The following is a 20,962-nucleotide window of genomic DNA, read 5'->3' on the forward strand; positions in this document are numbered from 1 at the left end:
CTTATATCACGTGCACGCTAACATTAGCACGCCACTTGTAATCTAGCCCATCATCTTCAATCTATTTTTAAACCCATCATCTGTGAGATAAATGTAATATCTGCTGCTCAGTATGATACAGAACTCAAACTACGTTGCAGAGAAAATGTAATACATGTTGAAGTATAGAAAAGGGCATGTACTACACTCATCAGCAAAAAAAAAAAATTAAAGATGTGACCATAAGTGCTCACATAATGTATATTTAAATAACTGTACTTTATTTAATTGTTGGTCTTGGAAGGCCTTTTCGTCATCAGATGGTTAATCTTATATTTTTCAATTATAGTCTTAAGGTTAATGCAAGCTAATGAGACTTTAAATACTATTGCTAGTAAAATTAAATCAGATATAACATCTTAAGCAGCTTATTGGTGTACCTGGATCTCTGTGCCTTGAGATTAAATCCACTTTAATTATGCAGTTTGTGGCCTGGGAACAAGAAGCTAATTTCTTTTTAGATGGTAAACCAATATATATATATATATATATATATATATATATATACATATATATATATATATATATATATATATACATATATATATATAAAAATTATATATATATATATACTGTATATATACGGGAGTGAAGTACAATGCTATCTATATGGCACTCATGAACTAGCACTATGCAGCTGTGAAAAGCTTATTAAATGTACTGAGATAAGTGGCAGCCACAAAGGGCTTCGAAATCAGACTATTGGGCATATTTATCAAACTGCGAGCTTACATGATACGATTTAGCGTATCATATCCGCTGCACATCGATAAATGCCGACAGCGTATGCTGTCGGCATTTATCATTGCATAAGCAGTTTGCCAGAACTGCTTGTGCAATACCGCTCCCTGCAGATTCGCGGCTGCTAGCAGAAGATGTCAATCAACCAGATCGTATTCAATCGGGTTGATTTCTTTCCACCGCCTCAGAGCAGGCGGACAAGTTATGGAACAGCGGTCTTTAGACCGCGACTTCATAACTTCTGTTTCCGGCGAGCCTTCAAGCTCCATTCGGGGCATCAAGCTCCATTCAGCACTTGATAATTCTGCCCCTATGTGCCTACCTAATATTAGCCTTCAACAAAGAATAACAGGAGAACAAAGAAAATTTTTATGATAAAAGTAAACTGGAAAAAAAAAATTAAATTTCATACCTTGTCTGAATCAAGAAAGTTTAATATTTACTTAACTGTCCCTTTAAGTTTATTATATATATATAGACTTATAGAGCATACTGTGCAATAGGAAATTTAAGTACCTCTTGTTTTTCAAATCATTAAATGTATTTGTTCTTTAGATGCAAATCGTTAATAAGCATTGTAACATCTGTTCTTCCTACTTGTAAAGCTGTAAATTGGTAGTAACATACTCAAAAGGAATTTTCTAATATTTTACTGACTTAAGCAAGTAAGGTATCAAATTATCAATAAATGTATAATTGGCATAGCTCTATATAATACCATACATAAAGCTCCAGCTGAGTGTTGTTTTGATGGAACCCACCAAATCATGTTAATCGTTGTCGCTGGTTCTTTAACATGCTTTTATATCTGGCTGGTACTCTAGGCCATAATTATAACTGAGAATTATCCATGATGTTCAGATAAAACATTTCCTAGTGGAATCTGTTAACATTTCTATTTGTAACTGTTGAATTTGTCTAATTATCTAGTTTTTGTTATTTGTGTTAAAAAAAAAACCATGAAAACGTTAAAAAACTGTAATTTGTATATGAGCAAATTGTAATGTCACTACTTTTACCTAAAAATCTATTTCCAATATTTTTTTTAATTATTTGTAAAAAAATAACCACATTTTCTTTTCTCCTAAAAAAACAGTTGTCATGTGTCTTTGTTGCAAAATAAGTTATAGATAGTTATTGGAGAAAGTATATACTTTGTTATTTCAATCAGTTTGAAAATGTAAGACAAGCCAGAAAGTGATGTTGTTCATTGAAATGCTAATACAGTATACTCTAAAATATTTTCTAGAAGGCTTAAAGGGTCACGATACCCAAATGTTGAAACACTTGAAAGTGATGCAGCATAGCTGTAAAAAGCTGACTAGAAAATATCACCTGAACATCTCTATCTATAAAAAAAGAGATTTTACCTCAAAATTTCCTAAGTATTCACACCCCATTGTAAAGGACTTTAAGCAGCAAATCAGTATGTCTGTCTTGGTACCTTTTGTTTTCCTATTCAGTTTAAGGAAGTTTACTAAGAAATCTTATGAGATTTAAGTAAAATCATGAGATCACAGTAAAAGAGGCCATCCGAATTTACCGAATAAATTTTCCGAATTTCCAAATCGATACGAAACAAATTGCACATATCTAGTTTGAACCTGGAACTGGTATAAGAATTTTACACTAGGTCAAGGCAAATATTAAATAGGGGTATAATGGTTGTCATGGTAACAGAATCCTGGGAGCATGGTAACAGATTACTTCAACTTGCACCATGGGGATGTTATGGCACTGCGAAAAAATTGAAAGAAATAGGAACTTCAAAAGCATAAACAGTTATGATTTATTAATAAAAGGTTTTGGTTAAATATATGTATATTTTATCTTGAGCATCAGGGCTATCGTTATGTATTTCTCCAGTCACATAAAATTGCATCAAGATTGAGATTTAGATAACTATGTTTAATTTTAAATATTTAAAACAAAATGCAATATATATGTATTATATATGTATTGCTCATATTCCACTTTCAATTAAAGATTTTGTCTCCAATCTGCTTCTTATAAGATGGCAGCTCATGGGCCGGACTCTCTGCTCCTTCATCTTTTTGTAAATGTTACCATTATATGACACTCTACAAATAAATAGGCAAATTAATGTATAAGTAGTTGTATTTACATACAAATCTCAGTGTGTTTTTATGAGGTACCCACACAAATCATACCTGCTTATCTTTAACAGACCATGAACCTTTAGAAAAAAATATATAGTATACTGAACTACCCAAATGTGGGGAAAATACTATAAAAATGCAAAATTAATCACTGAACAATAGAAGATAAAATTTGTTGTCACCTTGCATCATCTTGTAAATTATTATAAAATAAGAATAGAATATATAAATGTAAAGCTATTACATCCATTTTAAACTAAGGATTTCTGATTTCACCAAGGGGGGGGGTACTTAATTCTTTTAACAGAATGTTAAAAAAAAAATAGTGAAGCAAAATCATATTTAAAAAAAAAAACTAAAGAATTACACAAACCATTTTCACCAAAATCATGTGACGTGATTAAAAGATCACTTACAAGTTAGAGGGTTTTAACACAAAGATATTTGTTGGGGTATATATATATATATAGTACTTACTCTTAAAATCATTGTGATTGAACTTAAATCTAAAGAGTATTGCCCATTAAAGTACTAATTGTAGTGGATTCATATTTGGAAATGGCTCATTGCAACAGGTAACCCTTTGCTAAAAGTATTTATAACAAATTGCACTGGATGTTAATCCACGTAAACAGATCAGCAGGACTGAAAGTGGCTTTATTGTTTTAGTCCAAAGGTGGAAATACTGTGTAAATGAAGCTAACTTACAAATTATTATTTTAATACTTTCAAAATTATTTTTTGTATGTTGTTTTTGACTTGGACAACACTAAAGGTTACACATACTATGTGTCGACAACAGCAAAAAGATCCGTTTATGCTGTGCTATTTGCTTCTAAGTCCATTCAAACGACTGTCATAGTCTACAGATTTTGTTTTGCAGATAACCAAAATTAGCTAATGCTGGTTTGCAGTACACCACTGAAAAATTACATAACTTAAATGTAATGAATCAATCCATACATTTTCTTAGGTAGTTCACATTTTTAAGCAAACAGGATGTATTGTGCAATCTTATTCAAATACTACAAGATTAATACAATAACTAGGAATTTTTGGTCATGTCAGTGGCTCAATAATAGGTTGAATGATGTTGCAATATTTGCCTGATCTTGTACTTTTAGGCAACACAGCCACATCATTTAAACATATTTACTTTCCCAGATTTGGGTTACTAAAATTACATACCAAGTAATTCATTTAAATGTAATGCTATATATTTGTTATTAAAGCCACCTATTTGCATCTGGTATTAGATTTCAGATTAGGATGCATTATTTTCTCAAAATTATTTTGCAACTGCATAAAATCTTTCATGTTTTAATGCTATACTTTGTAAAATATAGGGACACAACAAAAAATAAAAAGTGCAGAGACACTTAAAGGAATACTAAACCCACATTTTTTTCTTTCATGATTCGGGCGGAGCATGTAATTTTAAGCAACTTTCAAATTTACACCTATTATCAATTTTCATTTTCTTCGTTCTCTTGGTATCTTTATTTGAAAAAGAAGGAATGAAAGCTTAGGAGCCGGCCCATTTTTGGTTTAGAACCTTAGATAGTGTTTGCTGATTGGTGGCTATAATACATTTTTACTTTCAACTTGTAATACCAGCGCAACCCGACTCGCGCAAATGACTTACCGCTAGCGCAATTAGCACATTAGCGCAATTGGTAGGTAGCACTCTACTTTTAGATCAAATTTATTTAAATAACTAACTTAAAATTATATGAAACCCATTTTTTTTTTCTTTCATGATTCAGATACATCATGCCATTTTAAGCAACTTTCTAATTCCCTCCTATTATCAATTTTTCTTTGTTTTCTTGGTATCTTTACTTTAAAAATTAGGAATTTAAGCTTAGGAGCGGGCTCATTTTTGGTTCAGCACCAGGGTAGCGCTTGCTGATTGGTGGCCCTGAAAATGTATTGATAATTCTAAATAATTTAGATTGTGATCAGAGCAAACAGGATTAATACACACTAAGTATGGGGTATTTTTTTCTAAAACTGATAATGTAAAAAATGTATCTGATAAACAATTAAAAAATCTGATTGTGATTTCCACAAAAAATGGCTCATCTGAATCCATTAACATGCAGATAATTATTACATTTATTTTAAATCATAACAGTGCATTAAGATGTTTGTATTTCATTTATATACAAATAATTTAAATGTGATTTGAACTTTAATTTTCAATTATTATTAAACAAAATAATCTAATTTTTTTAGATATTATTTCTATTAATTTTACAGAGAACATTCAATTCCCTATATGTATTACTGATTATTAAATAATATATGAAATAGTAAAACTCAGAACACACTACATCCATAGTATCTGAGTTTTTAAGATATCTAAAATAACCTTTATGGTCCTTATCATACCAAATTAGTAAATAAAAGTGTATTAAATTTCCACAAAACCAGAAAATAAACAATGGGCTAGATTATAAGTGCGGCGCAATGGACCTTGTGCTAGCAGAATCGCAATTTTGCGATCCATTTTTCTCCCGCTGATATTACAATTTGGGAGAATTTCTAAGATCTCTGGTAAACTGTTTTACGAAAATAAAAAGTTGCACAAAATACACAAAAATACATAATAAAGTAAACTTACACCCATAAACTATACTATTAACCCCTAAACCGCCATCTCCCTACATCGCAAACACTGAATAAAACTATTAAACCCTAAACTTTCAACCCCCCATCACAAACACTAAATTAAAAAACTATCAACCGCTAAACCACCATCTTCCCACATCGCAAACACTAAATAAAACTATTAACCCCTAAACCACCATCCATCTCCTCACATCACAAACACTAAATAAAACTATTAACCCCTAAACAGCCACCCCCCTACATTGCAAACACTAACTAAAATAATTAACCCTAAACCGCCATCCCCCCACACCGCAAACACTAAATAAAACTATTAATTTCTAAATCGCCATCCCCCCACATCGCAAACAATAAATACAACTATTAACCCCTAAACAGTCATCCCAATACATCCCAAACACTAAATTAAATTATTAAACCCTAAGCTGCCAACCCCCACATCGCAAACTTAAAGAATAAAAAGGAAACAAAAAAAATGGAAAGGTAAAATTCTAAGGGTGTGTGTAAAAGTAATCTACAGCACTGATTCCTCTACTTAAAAAGGCAGCCAAAATGAATTTTGTAAGTTGTAACCCATGTGTGTTATAATCTCTGTTTATCCAAGTGTAACCCGTTATTCCAACTGTTCCCAAGCTGGTCCACAATGAAACCATTTTAGGGCACTACCACAATTTATGTATATCAAATCCTTCTTCACCACAATTTCTCCAACATAAGTGTATTGTATATGAAACATTTTAATTAGCCTATGAGGTTTTAAGTGATATCTGAAAATATAATTCCAGTGAAAAAATGATCTAATTTTTTAACATTTTAATTGATTTTACAAGAAATTTGACAATGCACCTTGGAACAGGCAAAATGTATTTTCAATAGGTCCATAGGTGTCCATAAAATGTGAGATCCATTTATTGCCACTAGGAGGAGGTCAAGAACCTTCACAAGAACTTAAATCCCTCCCACCTCCTCTTCCAATTTAGTTTGTTCTTGAAAGACAAAAACAGAAAAACAGAGCGCAGACCACTCTAAGAGTAAAAGTATTTAATACAAATTGCTAAAGCGCAAATAAAAACAAACATACATGATTTAAAAACAATGAAGCATACAGAATATATCACTACAAAGTCTCCTTAACAGACCAAATTAGTGTTGGTTAGTGCCACTCAGTTCTTCCTGTAGTCTGGAATGCAACCGGAACACCGAGAAGACTTGGAGGTGCGGGGCTACTCAAAGTTGGTATTGCCAGCGTCAGGAGAAATTGTGTAAAAAGCAGAAATCCTCTACATGTTTCGTAGAGGATACTTTTCTCTTTAGCATGTTAGTTTGTTCTTGGCCTCCGAGGAGAGAGGTTGAGAAAGGTGCTCTGCAAGCAAGATTTTATTATTGTCTATCTATTCATTTATTGGGATCTGACTTGAGAGACCTAGTACCCCTTTTCCATCTTTGCTCAGGCAAGACTTCAGGATAATTTCTCCAAGATATTGAGTGAAGCAGGGGTAAAATAATACCTCAGTTATGGCATGTCAGTACCCTCATGGGTAAATCTCTCTGCCATAATTGCCCTCAGGCATCGCAGGGACCCTCTCCCTTAGCCTCCACTTGAAGGGTTGCAGGTATATCCACTAGTATCCTCTGCAGTATATGTACTTGCACTGGATAGACTCTATACTGAATCAGCATTCTGTGATGAAGAAAAGATACAGTGGAGGGATGCTGCAGTCGAGGTAAGTGACTCAGACACTAAACACAGCCTAATAACTATCGCTAGTACTCACCTTTTATAGTAACTACATTTTGTTTGGGGTTTACAGCTTTAACACATAGCGCTTTACCTATGGGTTTACCATCAGAAATTCCAGAATTCTGACTCAAAATCCCTCTTTAATTATTCCCATAAAATCCCTTAGCAGATCTCACTATGTTTTTGCCATAAATTCCCCTTTTTTTCCTCTCAAAAAAGAAAGGCATCACTCTCTCTTTAAGAAAACCACTAACTGCCTTATGTCAATGTGGATGCGGTTATGGTAGGAGACGGGGGGGGGGGTTAAAGGGAAGCATTGTATTCATTTAAACTGTGTTTTTTTGTACTTTTTACTCACAGGCTTTGGCCTGCATATTGTTGGTCACCTTTTCTATCTTCCTCACCGGATCAGTGGCTGGCTTATTTTTTTTAAAATGCCAGCCTGCAGGCATTACAAGCTATCTGAGCACAGTTTTATCATTTTATTTGCCCAGGAGGTGGGTGAGTACGCTCATATGAGCTGCTCCGGGGGTGGGTGGATGAAATTACAATTTCTGAGGGCAAACCATTTGTTTTTGTTTTTCTGGCTTTCTGGGGTTTTAAGGTGTACTTATAGTTTGTTTGTTGTATTTTGGGTAAATAAACTTGCTAATTTAAATTATTGGAATATATCTTTATTTCCATCTACTATCAGTTTTGCTTATAATTTTTGGAGTCATGTCTTTATCCCCATCTTATATGACTGACCCATAGGGAACATTCTGCAGCTCAGGAACACCTTCAGTCCAATATCCCTGTTTATAATGCAAAACTGTTCAAGTGGACCAAATTAACCAGTTGTGTGCTTATTATGTCCCACATATCCAGTTTGAAACCCATAATCCTGTCACTATGCCACCTGGCAGACATTTAGTGCCCATGTTTATTTACAGTATCTCACAAAAGTGAGTACATCCTTTACAGTTTCGTAAATATTTTTTTTTATATCTTTTCATGTGAAAACACTGAAGAAATGATACTTTGCTACAATGTAAAGTAGTGAGTGTACAGCCTGTATAACAGTGTAAAATTGCTGTCCCCTCAAAATACCTCAACACACAGCCATTAATGTCTAAACCATTGGCAACAAAAGTGAGTACACCCCTAAGTGGAAATGTTCAAATTGGGCCCAAAGTGTCAATATTTTGTGTCACAACCATTATTTTGCAGCACTGACTTAACCCTCTTGGGCATGGAGTTCACCAGAGCTTCACAGGTTGCCACTGGAGTCCTCTTCCACTCCTCCATGACAACATCACGGATCTGGTGGATGTTAGAGACCTTGTATTCCCCCATATTCCGTTTGAGGATGTCCCACAGATGCTCACTAGGGTTTAGTTCTAAAAACATGCTTGGCCAGTCCATCATCTTTACCCTCAGCTTCTTTAGCAAGGCAGTGGTTGTCTTGGAGGTGTGATTGGGTTCATTATCATGTTGGAATACTGCCCTGCGTCCCAGTCTCTGCAAGGAGACTCTGCTTCAGTATGTCACAATACATGTTAGCATTCATGGTTACCTCAATGAATTGTAGTTCCCCAGTGCCAGCAGCACTTATGCAGGCCCAGACCATGACACTCCCACCACCATGATTGACTGTAGGCAAGACACACTTACCCTTGTACTCCTCACCTGGTTGCCACCCCACACGCTTGACACCAGTCTGAACCAAATACATTTATCTTGGTCTCATCGGACCACAGGACATGGTTCCAGTAATCCATGTCCTTAGTCTGATTGTCTTCAGCAAACTGTTTGCAGGCTTTCTTGTGCATCATCTTTAGAAGAGGCTTCCTTCTTGGATGACAGCCATGCAGACCAATTTGATGCAGTGTGCGGCGTATGGTCTGAGCACTGACAGGCTGACCCGCCACCCCTTCAACCTCTGCAGCAATGCTGGCAGCACTCATACGTTTATTTCCCAAAGACAACCTCTGGATATGACGCTGAGCACGTGCATTCAACTTCTTTGGTTGACCATGGCGAGGCCTGTTCTGAGTGGAATCTGTCCTGTGAAACTGCTGTATGGTCTTGCCTACCATGATGCAGCTCAGTTTCAGGGTCTTGGCAATCTTCTTATAGCCTATGCCATCTTTATGTAGAGCAAAAATTCTTTTTTTAGATCCTCAGAGAGTTTGTTGCCATGAGGTGCCATGTTGAACTTGCAGTGACCATGAGAGAGTCTGAGAGCGATAACACCAAATTTACCACACCTGATCCCCATTCACCCCTGAGACCTTGTAACACTAACAAGTCACATGACACCAGGGAGGGAAAATGGCTAATTGGACCCAATTTGGACATTTCCACTTAGGGGTGTACTCACTTTTGTTGCCAACGGTTGGGACATTAATGGCTGTGTGTTGAGTTATTTTGAGGGGATAGCAAATTTACACTGTTATACAGGCTGTACTTTTACTACTTTATATTGTAGCAAAGTGTAATTTCTTCAGTGTTGTCACATGAAAAGATATAATAAAATATTAACAAAAATGTTAGTGGTGTACTCACTTTTGTGAGATACTGTATGTGGCACAAGGGAATTTCACTGACTTCTCACCAGAGTTTAAAACAAATCTTCAAAAAACTATAAAGAAGCTTTTAGAGGCCATCCCCAAACTAAGTAAGTGTAAGCAAACATCAAGAGATGTACCTCACACTACATGTAATATGCAGGGTCCTATACACCAGGCTCAGTTACCTCCTCAGCTGAGTCTTTTTCTGAGGGTTCTGAGGGTGAAAACTCTTCTGAGGACCCTGAACCAGCAACTGAGACAGAGACTGATTCCACGTTTAGATTTAAAGTTTAGATTCAGGAGGTTTTCAATCATTTAGAACTATCAGAACTGAATACAGAGGATTCCAAGCCTGTAAATAAGTTGAATCCTGTAATTCTCATAGCTCTGGCGTGGCGCTGCAAAACTTGGTATGCAGACCAAATTCAGATGTCATCTTTTCCTCCATGGGCTCTTCCCCTAAGGAAATATTTGCTGTCTCAATGACCCTTGTATCATCCGTATCTTAAATCTAAATTTTACGTTATGGAGTTTTAATAACTAGTTCTCAAAAAGAGAGGTTTCTCAGATTCTGTTATCTTTACTCTACTGCAAGCCAGAAAGCCTGTCACACAGAGAATGTATCATGAGATTAGGAAAGTTTACTTAATTTGGTGTTATTCTAGATATTTCTCTTGGAAATCTTTTAGAATCCCCAGAATTCTTCAGTTCCTTCAAAATGGACTAGATAAAGGTTTATCGACTAGTTCTTTAAAGGTTCAGATTTTGGCATTGTCTGTTTTGTTTCACAAAAAGCTGGCTAAGTTGCCTGATGTTAAAACATTTGTGCAAGTCTTAGTAAGAATTCATCCTGTTGCTAGGCCCATGTATCCCCTTTGCAAATTTGAATCTGGTTATTTCTGTTCTCCAAGGTTCCCCCTTTGAACCTATGCATACTCTGGACCTAGTTATTGTCATGGTAGGTTCTTTTTCCTCTAGCCATTTCTTCTGCAAGAAGAGTTTCTGAATTATCAGCTCTGTCTTCTGATCACCCCTTCTTGGTCTTTCATCAAGCTAAAGTGATCCTCCAAACTAAATATGATTTTCTTTTGAAGGTAGTGCCTTGAGAAAATATTAATCAGGAAATTGTTGTTCCTTCACTGTGTCCAAAATACTTCTAACTATAAGGAGTGCATACTACACAATTAAAATGTTATCTCCAGGCTACTAAATATTTTAGACAGACTTCTAGCTTGTTTGTCCACTTTTCTGGTCTCAGAAATGGTCAAAAGTCTACAGTTGTGAGTTTGGCATCATTGTTAAAGCAGACTATTCATAAGGCTTAATTGGTTGAGGGAAAACCATCTTCAAAAAGAGTAACTGGTAATTCTACTAGGTCTGTATCTACTACTTGGGCCCTCAAAAATAATGCCTCCTTGGAACAGATTTGCAAGGCGGGCTACTTGGTCTTCTCTCCATACCTTTTCTAAATTTTACCATTTTGATATTTATGCTTCTTCCAAAGCTGCTTTTGACAGGAAAGTCCTTCGGGCCACAATGTCCAGCAAATAAGAACTGCCATCATTTTGTCCCACTTGTCCTTAACATGTACTCTCAGTTTGGTTATTATATCCCACATGTTATTGACACCTTTGGACTCTCATCATTTTACGAAAGAAAACAGAATTCATACTTACAGATACATTTCTTTCTTTCGGAATGATATTTAAACTAAGTGGGGAGAGGAGGTGGGGATTTGAAAAAAATATGAGAGCTAAATGAAAAAAAAATTATATCATGTGGAAAAGTAGTGCTTTTATTGCTATTTATTGTGCAAATTCTATTTGTAACATGAGAACATCCAGGAACTGGACCAAGTTTTTGCAGTTAGCAATGAAGGTTTGCTGCACAATCTTTTGGTGCTCTACAAATAATCGATAATAATAATAATAATAGTAATGTTTGGATTTGTTGGCATTTTTTAGCAGTTTAATTTTATGGTTAAAAGGAATATTTTGTGGGCTTCCCATCAGCTGTAATGGGTTGTAACAAATTTTGTCTCTAACAAAATTCTCTTCCAAATATTCGGTCAAACTGAATGTGCTGGTGACCGAAATTCTAAAGACCCGAATCGATCCAAAAACCTGAACCAAAATTTTTGGAAGAACCGAATTTTCCACCTGTGAACTTGTCTAGTTTATCATGGGGTCAGCTGATGGTTTGAAAATTGGGTTGATCACAATCTATCGGGTATCAGATTGCGAAAATATTTTTTTTTGTATCATTTGAATCTGGAGCCGAGTTTCTTATTTGATCACAATGCTATATCTATATTGGTTGTTAAAAACACACTGCAGCAACCATATTCTCAACTGAAAAGCTCACAAAAGCATTTAATAGCTACCTAGCTAAAATAAAGAGAAATTTACCTGTAAAATAAAAACTAACCTAAGTTACAATTACACCTAACACTACACTATCATTAAATGAATGAATCCTATTTAAAACTAAATACTTACCTGTAAAATAAATCCTAAGATAGCTAAAATGTAAATAATAATTACATTGTAGCTATTTTAGGATTTATATTTATTTTACAGGTAACTTTGTATTTATTTTAACTAGGTACAATAGTTATTAAATAGTTATTAACTATTTAATAACTATCTAGCTAAAAGAAATACAAAATTACAAGTAAAATAAATCATAACCTAAGTTACAATTAAACTTAACACTACACTATCATTAAATAAATTAAATACAAATACCTACAAATAAATACAAATAAATACACTAACTAAAGTACAAAAAATAAAAAATTAACTGTTACAAAAAATAAAAAAATAATTTACAAACATTATAAAAATACACCCCACCCCCAACATTAAAACCCACCACCCACATACCCCTACTCTAACCCAAACCCCCCTTAAATAAACCTAACACTACCCTCCTGAAGATCTTCCTACCTTGAGTCGTCTTCACTCAGCCGAGCTGAATTCTTCATCCAATCCGGGCGATGTCTTCATCCAAGCGTGGCTCTGAAGAAGTCCATCATCCGGCTGAAGTCTTCTATCAAGCGGCATCTTCAATCTTCTTTCTTCCGGCTCCATCTTCATCCCGCCGACGCGGAACATCCTTCCTCCACGACGAACTCCCGACGCATGACGGTTCCTTTAAGGGACGTCATCCAAGATGGCATCCCTCGAATTCCGATTGGCTGATAGGATTCTATCAGCCAGTCGGAATTAAAGTAGGAATAATCTGATTGGCTGATGGAATCAGCCAATCAGATTGAGCTCACATTCTTTTGGCTGATCGGAACAGCCAATAGAATGCAAGCTCAATCTGACTGGCTGATTGGATCAGCCAATCGGATTGAACTTGAATCTGATTGGCTGATTCCATCAGCCAATCAGATTATTCCTACCTTAATTCCGATTGGCTAATAGAATCCTATCAGCCAATCAGAATTCGAGGAACGCCATCTTGGATGACGTCTCTTAAAGGAACCGTCATTCGTCGGGAGTTCGTCATGGAGGAAGGATGTTCCGTGTCGGCAGGATGAAGATGGAGCCGGAAGAAAGGAGATTGAAGATGCCACTTGATAGAAGACTTCAGCCGGAAGATGGACCTCTTCAGCCCCCGCTTGGATGAAGACTTCAGTCGGATGATGGACCTCTTCAGCCCCCGCTTGGATGAAGACTTCTGCCGGATGATGGACCTCTTCAGCGCCACGCTTGGATGAAGACATCGCCCGGATTGGATGAAGAATTCGGCTCGGCTGAGTGAAGATGACTCAAGGTAGGAAGATCTTCAGGGGGGTAGTGTTAGGTTTATTTAAGGGGGGTTTGGGTTAGAGTAGGGGTATGTGGGTGGTGGGTTTTAATGTTGGGGGGGGTGTATTTTTATTTTACAGGAAAAAGAGCTGTTTTCTTTGGGGCATGCCCCGCAAAAGGCCCTTTTAAGGGCTCTAAGAGGATGAAAAAACAAGGGGCGCCAACATAGTGTGAATCGGTTTAGGACAAATATCAAACAATAAGTTGCAAGAAAACTACTCACAAGTGGAGTGGCAGCTAGAATCAACTAGGTGCGTGCAGGCAGGCTGACATTCAGGACCAGCAGTCAGTACGCTGGGGGTCTCACCCGGGAGACCTGTGGGTGGGTGGATGAAATCAGCTGTGTATCGTGCAGTGAGCTGGATCGCCACGGGAGAAGTTCAAGCGGCTGTGTTGTTTTTCCCAAGATAGCTGCTTACACGATCGGACTTGTTCCCAAACAAACTGACAATGTCAGTGTAAGGAATAAACTGTTTGAAATCTAACTGAATAAAAACACTGCATGCAGCAGTATATTGAAAAGCACAGAAACCGGGTCTGTATAAAAACAAGTATTTATTTGCTACGCGTTTCTCAGTCCGTAAAGGACCGTTTCCTCAGGCTGGTAAGGTAATAGAGCTGGTATCTTTTTAATGTAGAATAGGGTAGGGCATTTTTTTATTTTGAGGGGCTTTGTTATTTTATTAGGGGGCTTAGAGTAGGTGTAATTAGCTTAAAATTGTTCTAATATTTTTATAATGTTTGTAAATTATTTTTTTATTTTTTGTAACTTAGTTCTTTTTTTATTTTTTGTACTTTAGTTAGTGTATTTATTTTTAGGTATTTGTATTTAATTTATTTAATGATAGTGTAGTGTTAGGTTTAATTGTAACTTAGGTTAGGATTTATTTTACTGGTAATTTTGTATTTCTTTTAGCTAGGTAGTTATTAAATAGTTAATAACTATTTAATAGCTATTGTACCTAGTTAAAATAAATACAAAGTTACCTGTAAAATAAATATAAATCCTAAAATAGCTACAATGTAATTATTAATTACATTGTAGTTATCTTAGGGTTTATTTTACAGGTAAGTATTTAGTTTTAAATAGGTTTAATTTATTTAATGATAGTGTAGTGTTAGGTGTAATTGTAACTTAGGTTAGTTTTTATTTTAGCTAGGTAGCTATTAAATAGTTAATAACTATTTAATAGCTATTCTACCTAGTTAAAATAAATTTAAAGTTGCCTGTAAAATAAAAATAAATCCTAAGATAGCTACAATATAATTATTATTTATATTGTATCTATATTAGGGTTTATTTTACAGGTAAGTATTTAGTTTTAAATAGGATTAATTTAGATAATAAGAGTTATAATATTTAGATGTATTTAATTAAGGGGGTGTTAGGGTTAGGGTTTGACTTAGGTTTAGGGGTTAATAATTTTATTATAGGTTGCGGCTGTATAGGGGGGCAGGATAGGGGTTAATAAGTTTAATATAGGTTGCGGCGGGGTCCGGGAGCGGCGGTTTAGGGGTTAAACTATTTTGTTGCGGCGAGGTCCGGGATCCACAGGATAGGGGTTAATAACTTTATTATAGGTGGCAGCAGTATAGGGGGGCAGGATAGGGGTTAATAGGTATAATGTAGGTGGCGGCGGTGTCCGGGAGCGGCGGTTTAGGGGTTAATACATTTATTATAGTTGTGGCGGTGTCTGGGAGCGGCGGTTTAGGGGTTAATACATTTATTATAGCTGTGGCGGTGTCCGGGAGCGGCGGTTTAGGGGTTACTAACTTTATTTAGGTGCGGGGGGTTCCGGGGGCGCCGGTATAGGGGGTAGAACAGTGTAGTTTAGTGTGGGTGCTTAGTGACAGGCTAGCAATAAAGCTGTCAAAAAGCCGAAGAGCAGCGAGATCGGTAGAGTGATAACTCTCACAGTCCGCTGCTCATCACCCCGTACTTGGTGCGCAGCTTTTTGACAGCTTTATTGATAACTTAGGCGAAATTTTGCAGGTCCGCGGCAGCGTTGGTAGGCGAGCTTAGGCAGGCGTACTGAACCGGCGAAGGCAGGTAAAGTAGACGGCTTGATAACTAGGCCCCAAAGGGTATACATTTACATATATATAGGCAGATACACATATGTAAATGTGATGACTGTGTGATTTTACATACAGCTAATGGTATCTGCAGGAAACTCCACCCAGGCGTGATTTTAGGACTCAAATTTCATATTTGATTGTATTTCTCACTAGCACTGGTGTGATTGTCACTAAGAGAACAGGAGTTATTAAAATCAGGTTTCATAAGAGTTTTCATAATCACAGCTTTCAGAGTTAACTATTTCAATCAGTTACCAGCCACACCACTGCTAAACTATCTAAGATTGTGCATTGAATTTTGCTATTGCTATTTATATCTAGTGTTAGTTAAAGACCCAGTTACATTTTTGCGTGAACTGTAAAGCCTGATTTTTATTAATAACACCTGTTAATAATACCTTTACAATTAGTGACAATCCCAAAAGTATGAGTGAGAAATATATATGAGATATGAGATATGATAGGTATCCAGATTCAAATGATACAAAAAAAAATATTTTCGCAATCTGATACCCGATAGATTGTGATCAACCCAATTTTCAAAACATCAGCTGACCCCATGATAAACTAGACAAGTTCACAGGTGGAAAATTCGGTTCTTCCAAAAATTGTGGTTCAGGTTTTTGGATCGATTCGGGTCTTTAGAATTTCGGTCACCAGCACATTCAGTTTGACCGAATATTTGGAAGAGAATTTTGTTGGAGACAAAATTTGTTACAACCCATTACAGCTGATGGGAAGCCCACAAAATATTCCTTTTAACCATAAAATTAAACTGCTAAAAAATGCCAACAAATCCAAACATTATTATTATTATTATTATTATTATTATCGATTATTTGTAGAGCACCAACAGATTGTGCTGCAAACCTTCATTGCTAACTGCAAAAACTTGGTCCAGTTCCTGGATGTTCTCATGTTACAAATAGAATTTGCACAATAAATAGCAATAAAAGCACTACTTTTCCACATGATATAATTTTTTTTTCATTTAGCTCTCATATTTTTTTCAAATCCCCACCTCCTCTCCCCACTTAGTTTAAATATCATTCCGAAAGAAAGAAATGTATCTGTAAGTATGAATTCTGTTTTCTTTCGTAAAATGATGAGAGTCCAAAGGTGTCAATAACATGTGGGATATAATAACCAAACTGAGAGTACATGTTAAGGACAAGTGGGACAAAATGATGGCAGTTCTTATTTGCTGGACATTGTGGCCCGAAGGACTTTCCTGTCAAAAGCAGCTTTGGAAGAAGCATAAATATCAAAATGGTAAAATTTAGAAAAGGTATGGAGAGAAGACCAAGTAGCCCGCCTTGCAAATCTGTTCCAAGGAGGCATTATTTTTGAGGGCCCAAGTAGTAGATACAGACCTAGTAGAATTACCAGTTACTCTTTTTGAAGATGGTTTTCCCTCAACCAATTAAGCCTTATGAATAGACTGCTTTAACAATGATGCCAAACTCACAACTGTAGCCTTTTGACCATTTCTGAGACCAGAAAAGTGGACAAACAAGCTAGAAGTCTGTCTAAAATATTTAGTAGCCTGGAGATAACATTTTAATTGTGTAGTATGCACTCCTTATAGTTAGAAGTATTTTGGACACAGTGAAGGAACAACAATTTCCTGATTAATATTTTCTCAAGGCACTACCTTCAAAAGAAAATCATGTTTAGTTTGGAGGATCACTTTATCTTGATGAAAGACCAAGAAGGGGTGATCAGAAGACAGAGCTGATAATTCAGAAACTCTTCTTGCAGAAGAAATGGCTAGAGGAAAAATAACCTACCATGACAATAACTAGGTCCAGAGTATGCATAGGTTCAAAGGGGGAACCTTGGAGAACAGAAATAACCAGATTCAAATTTGCAAAGGGGATACATGGGCCTAGCAACAGGATGAATTCTTACTAAGATTTGCACAAATGTTTTAACATCAGGCAACTTAGCCAGCTTTTTGTGAAACAAAACAGACAATGCCAAAATCTGAACCTTTAAAGAACTAGCCGATAAACCTTTATCTAGTCCATTTTGAAGGAACTGAAGAATTCAGTAAAATAAATTGAAAGTTGCCTGTAAAATAAAAATAAATCCTAAAATAGCTACAATATAATTATTATTTATATTGTAGCTATATTAGGGTTTATTTTACAAGTAAGTATTTAGCTTTAAATAGGAATAATTTAGTTAATAAGAGTTAATTTATTTAGTTAGATTTAAATTAGATTTAATTTAGGGGGGTGTTAGGGTTAGACTTAGCTTTACGGGTTAATAATTTTATCATAGGTTGCGGCAGTATAGGGGCGGCAGGATAGGGGTTAATAAAAATATTATAGGTAAGTATTTAGTTTTAAATAGGATTAATTTAGATAATAAGAGTTATAATATTTAGATGTATTTAATTAAGGGGGTGTTAGGGTTAGGGTTTGACTTAGGTTTAGGGGTTAATAATTTTATTATAGGTTGCGGCTGTATAGGGGGGCAGGATAGGGGTTAATAAGTTTAATATAGGTTGCGGCGGGGTCCGGGAACGGCGGTTTAGGGGTTAAACTATTTTGTTGCGGCGAGGTCCGGGATCCACAGGATAGGGGTTAATAACTTTATTATAGGTGGCAGCAGTATAGGGGGGCAGGATAGGGGTTAATAGGTATAATGTAGGTGGCGGCGGTGTCCGGGAGCGGCGGTTTAGGGGTTAATACATTTATTATAGTTGTGGCGGTGTCTGGGAGCGGCGGTTTAGGGGTTAATACATTTATTATAGCTGTGGCGGTGTCCGGGAGCGGCGGTTTAGGGGTTACTAACTTTATTTAGGTGCGGGGGGTTCCGGGGGCACCGGTATAGGGGGTAGAACAGTGTAGTTTAGTGTGGGTGCTTAGTGACAGGCTAGCAATAAAGCTGTCAAAAAGCCGAAGAGCAGCGAGATCGGTAGAGTGATAACTCTCACAGTCCGCTGCTCATCACCCCGTACTTGGTGCGCAGCTTTTTGACAGCTTTATTGATAACTTAGGCGAAATTTTGCAGGTCCGCGGCAGCGTTGGTAGGCGAGCTTAGGCAGGCGTACTGAACCGGCGAAGGCAGGTAAAGTAAACGGCTTGATAACTAGGCCCCAAAGGGTATACATTTACATATATATAGGCAGATACACATATGTAAATGTGATGACTGTGTGATTTTACATACAGCTAATGGTATCTGCAGGAAACTCCACCCAGGCGTGATTTTAGGACTCAAATTTCATATTTGATTGTATTTCTCACTAGCACTGGTGTGATTGTCACTAAGAGAACAGGAGTTATTAAAATCAGGTTTCATAAGAGTTTTCATAATCACAGCTTTCAGAGTTAACTATTTCAATCAGTTACCAGCCACACCACTGCTAAACTATCTAAGATTGTGCATTGAATTTTGCTATTGCTATTTATATCTAGTGTTAGTTAAAGACCCAGTTACATTTTTGCGTGAACTGTAAAGCCTGATTTTTATAAATAACACCTGTTAATAATACCTGTACAATTAGTGACAATCCCAAAAGTATGAGTGAGAAATATATATGAGATATGAGATATGATAGGTATCCAGATTCAAATGATACAAAAAAAAATATTTTCGCAATCTGATACCCGATAGATTGTGATCAACCCAATTTTCAAAACATCAGCTGACCCCATGATAAACTAGACAAGTTCACAGGTGGAAAATTCGGTTCTTCCAAAAATTGTGGTTCAGGTTTTTGGATCGATTCGGGTCTTTAGAATTTCGGTCACCAGCACATTCAGTTTGACCGAATATTTGGAAGAGAATTTTGTTGGAGACAAAATTTGTTACAACCCATTACAGCTGATGGGAAGCCCACAAAATATTCCTTTTAACCATAAAATTAAACTGCTAAAAAATGCCAACAAATCCAAACATTATTATTATTATTATTATTATTATTATCGATTATTTGTAGAGCACCAACAGATTGTGCTGCAAACCTTCATTGCTAACTGCAAAAACTTGGTCCAGTTCCTGGATGTTCTCATGTTACAAATAGAATTTGCACAATAAATAGCAATAAAAGCACTACTTTTCCACATGATATAATTTTTTTTTCATTTAGCTCTCATATTTTTTTCAAATCCCCACCTCCTCTCCCCACTTAGTTTAAATATCATTCCGAAAGAAAGAAATGTATCTGTAAGTATGAATTCTGTTTTCTTTCGTAAAATGATGAGAGTCCAAAGGTGTCAATAACATGTGGGATATAATAACCAAACTGAGAGTACATGTTAAGGACAAGTGGGACAAAATGATGGCAGTTCTTATTTGCTGGACATTGTGGCCCGAAGGACTTTCCTGTCAAAAGCAGCTTTGGAAGAAGCATAAATATCAAAATGGTAAAATTTAGAAAAGGTATGGAGAGAAGACCAAGTAGCCCGCCTTGCAAATCTGTTCCAAGGAGGCATTATTTTTGAGGGCCCAAGTAGTAGATACAGACCTAGTAGGTTTAGGGGTTAAACTATTTATTTAGTTGCGGCGGGGTCCGGAAGCAGCAGGATAGGGGTTAATACATTTATTAGGGGTGGCGGCGGTATAGGGGTGCAGGATAGGGGTTAATAGGTATCATGTAGGTGGCGGTGGGGGCCGGGAGCGGCGGTTTTAGGGGTTAACAGAATTCTTAGAGTTGCGGCGGGGTCCGGGAGTGGCGGTTTAGGGGTTAAAATGTTTAATATAGATGGCGGTGGTGTAGGGGGGACAGATTAGGGGTGCTTAGACTCGGGGTACATGTTAGGGTGTTAGGTGTACACACTTCCCTTAGGAATGAATGGGATGTCAGGCAGCAGCGAACTTGAACTTTCGCTATGGTCTGACTCCCATTGATTCCTATGGGATCCGCCACCTCCAGGGCGGCGGATATAAAACCAGGTACACTGGGCCGTAAAAGTGCCGAGCGTACCTGCTGGGATTTTGATAACTCCCAAAAGTAGTCAGATTGTGCCGAAGTTGCATTCGGAACATCTGGAGTGACGTAAGAATCGATCTGTGTCGGACTGAGTCCGGTGGATCGATGCTTACGTCACCAGATTCTACTTTTGCCGGTGTCTAGGGCTTGATAACTAAGGTGAATCAGCCTCGCCACAAATATGCTGCGGAATTCCAGCATATTTGAGGTTGACGGCTTGATAGCTAGGGGCCTTTGTCTATATAAGCCTCTCAAATAGGGATGAATGGAGGTTTAATGAATTGATAACATGC

Source organism: Bombina bombina, chromosome 6 (genome assembly GCF_027579735.1).
Source record: "Bombina bombina isolate aBomBom1 chromosome 6, aBomBom1.pri, whole genome shotgun sequence".
Classification (NCBI taxonomy): Eukaryota; Metazoa; Chordata; class Amphibia; order Anura; family Bombinatoridae; genus Bombina; species Bombina bombina.